The sequence below is a fragment of the Nannospalax galili genome, unplaced genomic scaffold (genome assembly GCF_000622305.1).
Source record: "Nannospalax galili isolate Female #2095 unplaced genomic scaffold, S.galili_v1.0 scaffold591, whole genome shotgun sequence".
Classification (NCBI taxonomy): domain Eukaryota; kingdom Metazoa; phylum Chordata; class Mammalia; order Rodentia; family Spalacidae; genus Nannospalax; species Nannospalax galili.
The window spans coordinates 2,804,148-2,809,785 of NW_008330926.1; positions in this window are offsets into that span (position 1 = coordinate 2,804,148).

Genomic DNA, 5,638 nt, shown 5'->3' on the forward strand with positions numbered 1-5,638 from the left:
GGCAAGTTTTATTTTGACCACATATGTACCATGGCATGAGTGTGCACACACACAAATGTAAAAAAAGTTTTTTTTAGGGACTCAGCAGTTAAGACCAATGGCTGCTCTTGCAGAGTACCCAGGTTTAATTCACAGCACCCACATGGCAGCAAACAACTGTAATTCAAGTTCCAGGGAAATCCAATTCCCTCTTCTGACTTCTGTGGGCATTGTAAGACATGGAGGGAGTACACGTACATACAAGCAGGCAGTACACTCAGACGCATAGAATAAAAATAATAAATTTTTAAATCAAGGAAGAGAATTACACTGTTAGGGTTCAGTTAAAGCTCAGTGGTGGAGGAAGTTGTTTGCTGTGCACAAAATTCATTCCTCAACACCTGTCCCCCCCCAAAGAAGAAAAAAAGAAAGAAAAAAATTGAAATATCATCAGATTTCATTATCTTAGAAAATGCTGATTCAAAAAAGATGTGAATACCTACCATACTGTAAGAACACATCAAATGCTAGGAGTCTCCATAGAAGAATCCTTCCTTCCAAAATATTATCTGTTTGTGCTAGGCTTGGTGGCACATGCACTGGGGAAGTAGAGGCAGGTGATCTCTGTGAGGACAGCTTGGTCTGCATAGTTAGTTACAGGTCCCCTAGGGTTACAAGGAGACCTTGTTTCACCAAAAAAAAAAAAAAAAAAAAAAAAAAAAAAAATTACCTCTTGTGAGAAGAAAGGCAAAACAGCCAGGGACACACACACAGCCTGAGCTCCTAGCACTCCAGAGGCTGAGACAGGAAGATTGCACGTCAAAGGTCAGCCTGGGCTACTTAGTGAAATCCTATCTCAAAAAAGAAAGGGCCAGGTGTGATGGCACAAGTCTGTAAGTCCATCCCTTGTAAGGATCTGAAGTTCAGAGTTATGCTTTGCTTCATAATGAGTTCAAGGACAGCTTGGGCTCAAAATAAGAGGTAATGGGGGCTGGAGAGGTGGCTCAGTAGTTAATGCTGGCTGTTCTTGCAGAGGACCTGAGTTTGATTCCCAGCACCCATATCAGGCAGCATACAACCGCCTAAAACTCCAGCTCCAAAGGATTCTAGCACCTTCTGACCTCCATAAGGCAGCCACACACATGGCCTTCAGTCACAAAATAAAAATCTTAAAAAAAAAAAAAAAAAAACAGCTAATAGAGGAAGAGGCAAATTGAGGTGAAATAAAAGTTTTATCTTGTGTAAATTTGGTGTTAACTGCTTTTCCAAACTCAGTCTTTTGTCTCTTTAAGATAGGGTTTTGCTAGCCATGGTGGCGCATGCCTTTAATCCCAGCACTTGGGAGGCAGAGATAGGAGGATCTCTGAGTTCAAGGCCAGCCTACATGTGAGTTCCAGGACAGCTGGGGCTACAGGGAGATCACGTCTAAAAAAGACCGAAAAAAAGAGAAAAAAAAAAGGGGTCTCGCTAGGTGCATGGTGCATGTTTTATCCAATGGTGTAAAGGTAGGAGATAGTTGGGAGTTAACAAGAATCCTGCCTTCACTGGGCCCTGTTGTCAAGGCCTCAAATCCCAGCTACTTGGGATGCTGATACAGGATGATCACAAACTCAGGGCCAGCTTGGGCTACAAGGCAAGTTCAAGGAAAACCTGATCAACCTAGTGAGACTTTTTCTAAAAAAAACAAAAAAACACTAGGGATCTATCTTAGTAGCACAGTTGCCTAGCATACATACATACATAAGACTCTGGGTTCAGTCTCCAGTACTGCAAAATAAATAAATGAATAATAATTTTTTAAATGATCCCATAATAGCCTGGCGTGGTGACACACGCCTTTAATCCCAGCACTTGGGAGACAGAGGCAGGCGGATTTCTGTGAGTTCAAGGCCAGCCTGGTCTACATAGTGAGTTCCAGGACAGCTGGGGCTACAGAGAGACCCTGTCTCAAAAAGACCAAAAAAAAAAAAAAAAAAGATCCCATAATGGAGCACAAGAAAGGATGAGATTTGGGGGCTGGAGAGATGGCGCAGTGGTTAAGAGCACTGACTGGTCTTGCAGAGGACCTGGGTTTGAGTCCCAGGACCCACATGGCGGCTACAAACCGTCCTTAACTCCAGTTCCAGGGGACTCCGAAGCCCTCTTCTAACCTCCGGGCATTGCACGACAGGACATGAGTGCACTCACATACCCGCAGGCAATACGGGGTTTATTACTCAATACACATAAAATAATAAAATAGGGGGTGGAGAGATGGCTCAGCGGTTAACAGCACTGACTGTTCTTGCAGAAGACCCAGGTTCAAATCCCAGCACCCACATGGCAGCTAACAACTGTCCATAACTCCAGTTTCAGGGGATCTGACAGCCTCTTCTGTCCTCCGAGGGCATTGCACGACACAGGTGCACTTACCTACGTGCAGGCAATACATGCATACACATAAAATAAAAATAAAATATTTAAAAATAATATAATTTTTTTAATTGACTGGAAGGGACAAGTAAGAAAAACTCATCTTTAAGAATTTTTTTATTATTTTTACTTTATGTGTATGCATATATGCATATATTGCCTGCATGTAGGTAAGTACACCCATGTCCTGCAGTGCCCGCGAAGGTCAAAAGAGGCTGTCAGATCCCCTGGGATTGGAGTTATAGACAGTTGTTAGCTGCCATGTGGGTGCTGGGATTTCAACCCGGGTCTCCTGCAAGAACAACCAGTGTTCTTAGCCGCTGAGCCATCTCTCCAGCCCCGTTAGTCAACTTTTTTTTTTTTTTTTTTTTTTTTTTTGGCTTTTTGAGACAGGGTCTCCCTGTAGCCCCAGCTGTCCTGGAACTCATTATATAGCCCAGGCTGGCCTCGAACTCACAAAGATCCGCCTGCCTCTGCTTTCCAAGTGCTGGGATTAAAGGCCTGCGGCACCATGCCCAGCCTTAACTTTTAAAATGAGTTGGTGTTAGCCAGGTGTGGGGGCACACAGCTTTAATCCCAGCACTTGGAAAGCAGAGGCAAGTGGATCTTTGTGAGTTGGAAGCCAGACTGGTCTACATAGCGAGTTCCAGGCCAGCTGAGATTACAGGAAGACCCTGTCTCAAAAAGACAAAACAAAACAAACAAAAAAACAAGTTGGCTAAATAAGTGTGTCTGGTGGGGAGCATTATTCAGTGTGCATTCCTCTGCACACAGGATCCTATCATGCTAGGGTGGGGACATGCTTTGTTTCCTGCCCTTCCCAAAGCTGCTTAATTCTAGAGTTTATTACTAGTTGTTCTCAGCCAGAACAAAAGTCATTAGTTCCAAAACATCCCTTGACAGAGAAGTGTCAAGATGGAGCAGCAGGGGCAGGGACATAGAGTATGTATGACAGTGAGGCCATATGCTTAGGCACCATATAATCTAACAGAACCTCTTAGAGTTTGGAGCACAGAACACCTTTAATCCCAGCACTGTGAAACAGAGGCAGGTGGATCTCTGTGATTTTGAGGTCAGCCTGGTCTACATAGTGATTTCCAGGCCAGCCAGGGCTGCATTAGTGAAACCTTTCTCAAAACAAAAAAAATAAAGGAGCGGGGGGGCTGCTGGAGAGATGGCTCAGCCATTAAGAACACTGCCTGCTCTTGCAGAGGACCTGGGTTCAGTTCTCAGTACCTACATGGCAGCTAACAACTCTGTAACTCCAATTCCAGGGGATTTGGCCTCTTCGGGCACGGCAGGCATGTGCCGCACTTACATACATAAAGGCAAAACATTCTTACACATAAAAAATAATTTTTTTTGTCTTTTTTTGAGACAGAGTCTCCCAGTAGCCCCCCCTGTCTCCCAGTAGCCCCAGCTGGTCTGGAACTCACTATGTAGACCAGGCTGGCCTTGAACTCAGAGATTCACCTGGCTCTGCCTCCCAAACACTGGGATTAAAGGCATGTACCACCATGCCCGGCCAGCCTAATGACTGGGATTAAAGGCATATGCCACCACACACAGCTAAAATAAAATATATATATATTTTTTTGGTCTTTTTGAGACAGGGTCTCCCTGTAGCCCCCAGCTGTCCTGGATTCACTATGGAGACCAGGCTGGCCTCGAACTCACAGAGATCTGCCTACCTCTGCCTCCCGAGTGCTGGGATTAAAGGCATGCACCACCATGCCAGGCCTAAAATAAAATATTTCTTAAAAATGGGTCTGGAAAGATGGTTCAGTGGTTAAGAGATTGGCTGCTCTTGCAGAGGACCCGGATGTGATTCCCAGCACCCATATGTTAGCTAACAATCCTTTGTAAATCCAGTTACACACACAAACACACATAATTAAAAAATAGAAATAAGACCAAGTGTGGACCTTAGGACCCTTTAAGACCCTTAACTCCCAGCACTTGGGAGGCAGAGGCAAGAGGATCTCTGTGAGATGGAAGCTAACCTGATCTATATAGCCAATTCAACCCTGTCTCAAATAGTAAGCAAATAAATCTTTATGATTTAAGATAGGGGCTGGAGAGATGGCTCAGTGGTTGAGAGCACTGACTGCTCTTGCAGAGGACCCAGGTTTGATTCCCAGCACCCACATGGCAGCTACGAACCATCCTTAACTCCAGTTCCAGGGTAATCCGAAGCCCTCTTCTGACCTCCAAGGCATTGCACGACTTGGGTGCACTCACATACATGCAGGCAATACACTCATACACATTTAAAAAAAAAAAATCTTTAAGATAATAAAAATTTTAAAAACCAGGCATAGCCAGGCGTGGTGGCACACCAAAAAATAAAATAAAATAATATAAATAATAAAATTAATAAAATTAAAAAAGCCCAGGCATGGTGACTCATAATCCCAGCACTGTAGAGGCAGAAACAGGCAGATACTAGAGTTCACAGGCCAACTTGCCTAGCCAACTTGGCAGGCAAGCCCCAGGACAGTGGGAGACAGTATCTCAAAACACAAGGTGGACAGCACCTAAGGGAATAATACCTGAGGTTGATCTCTGGTGTCCATGAACACTTTGGGCATGCATGTGCACACATACACACAGACACAAACACATACACACAAGCAGGCACATACACACGTGTATGCACACACACGTGTATGCACACACACAGGACTTTGAGCATCTCAACCAGATATTCTGGGCATCCTTTCATTTTCTTAGACTCCCTACAAGGAGAATGTGTGGGTCATTGCAGCTGAGACACTGCCTCCCCATCACCATCACCACAAAACCCAAAATTCAACTCCAAACCAAATTTTGCATGGTGGTGAAGCTAAGCGTTCAATCCAAGTGCCTCATACAAAATTCCTTATCACTGAGCAACACTCCCAGCTCACAGTGTTCACATTTTTCTGTTGTGTTGTGCTGGGGATCAAACCCCAAGGCCTCACAAATGCTAGGCAAGGGACTGGCTGCTCTTGCAGAGGACCTAGGTTCAGTACCCAGCACCCACAGGCAGCTAACAACTGTAACTCCAGTTCCAGGGGATCCTATGCCTTCTTCTGACCTCTGCAGGCATTGCACAACATGGGTGCACTTACATACACACAAACATAATACTCATACACATAAAAACAAATAAGAAAACAAAACAAATGCTGGGTGAGCACTCTGTTGCTGAGCTACATGCTCAGCTTGAGACCAAACTTCCTCCTCCTCCTCCTCCTCCTCCTCC